This window comes from Hyla sarda, chromosome 11 (assembly GCF_029499605.1).
Source record: "Hyla sarda isolate aHylSar1 chromosome 11, aHylSar1.hap1, whole genome shotgun sequence".
In the NCBI taxonomy this organism is placed as follows: domain Eukaryota; kingdom Metazoa; phylum Chordata; class Amphibia; order Anura; family Hylidae; genus Hyla; species Hyla sarda.
Window position 1 is genome coordinate 77,762,156 of NC_079199.1, and position 1,007 is coordinate 77,763,162.

Consider the following 1,007-nt stretch of genomic DNA (forward strand, 5'->3'; position numbering starts at 1 on the left):
TATTATTTTTTTTAGTTTTTATGACATCAATCAGTGTGCAAACATGGTCAGTAAAACGCCAAATGGATAGACGTTCATAAACCAGTCAGTGCAACTCATTATTGTGGTCTCTAATTGTGGAACTCTTTTTTTTTTTTGTGAGGATACGATGAGCTTATCCAATTAAGGAGGCCATTCAGCAGTACTGGGTCTGGACAGCAGCGGCACCTGCTGCAGCCAGACTGACTGACATGACAAGGCAGGCAACAGCTGCAGCAGCACCCACAGAGGATTAAATAAGAATCTGTCTTTTTTAACACTGGAATGGGGTGGTGCACTGTACCCGAAGATACTGCCATATCGGGTCAATGCATTGGGCGACGGAAGCAAGTTTCCAAATCGGCTCCCATTCTCAAAAATCCATTTAATTTATGGTCCCCAGATAGGGGACGTATCAGATATTAAACTGATAAGAACAGATTTTTGATTGAAAAAACCTTTATTACCAATCAATTGTCAATCACACAATAAATATATTCACCATAACAGAACTGACTTTTTTTTTATCTCTCTATCTATCTATCTATCCATATATATATACCGTATTTATCGGGGTATACCACGCACCGGCCTATAACACGCACCCTCATTTTACCAAGGATATTTGGGTAAAAAAAGTTTTTTACCCAAATATCCATGGTAAAATGAGGGTTCGTGTGTGCGCGTGTATACCCCGATAAACCCCCAGGAAAGGCAGGGGGAGAGAGGCCGTCGCTGCCCGCTTCTCTCCCCCTGCCTTTCCTGGGGTCTAGAGCGCTGCTGCCGGCCCTTCTCACCCCCTGGTTATCGGCGCCGACAGCCAGGGGGAGAGAAGGGGCAGCGGCACCCATTGCCGGCGCCGCTGCCCCGTTGCCTCCCCCCATCCCCGGTGCCATAATTACCTGGGTCGGGTCCGCGCTGCTGCAGGCCTCCGGCGCGCGTCCCCTGCGTCGTTGCTATGCACGGTGCGGCGCATGACGTCAGTGCGC

At 48.6% G+C, this 1,007-nt stretch overlaps 1 non-coding gene across 1 annotated transcript; it reads right to left on the reverse strand.

Annotated features, from left to right (window-relative positions):
- Positions 1–306: 306 nt before the first annotated feature.
- On the reverse strand, positions 307–493 carry LOC130295999 (U2 spliceosomal RNA). Its single transcript, XR_008849093.1, has one exon. It is a non-coding gene; the product is annotated as a U2 spliceosomal RNA (small nuclear RNA).
- Positions 494–1,007: the final 514 nt, after the last annotated feature.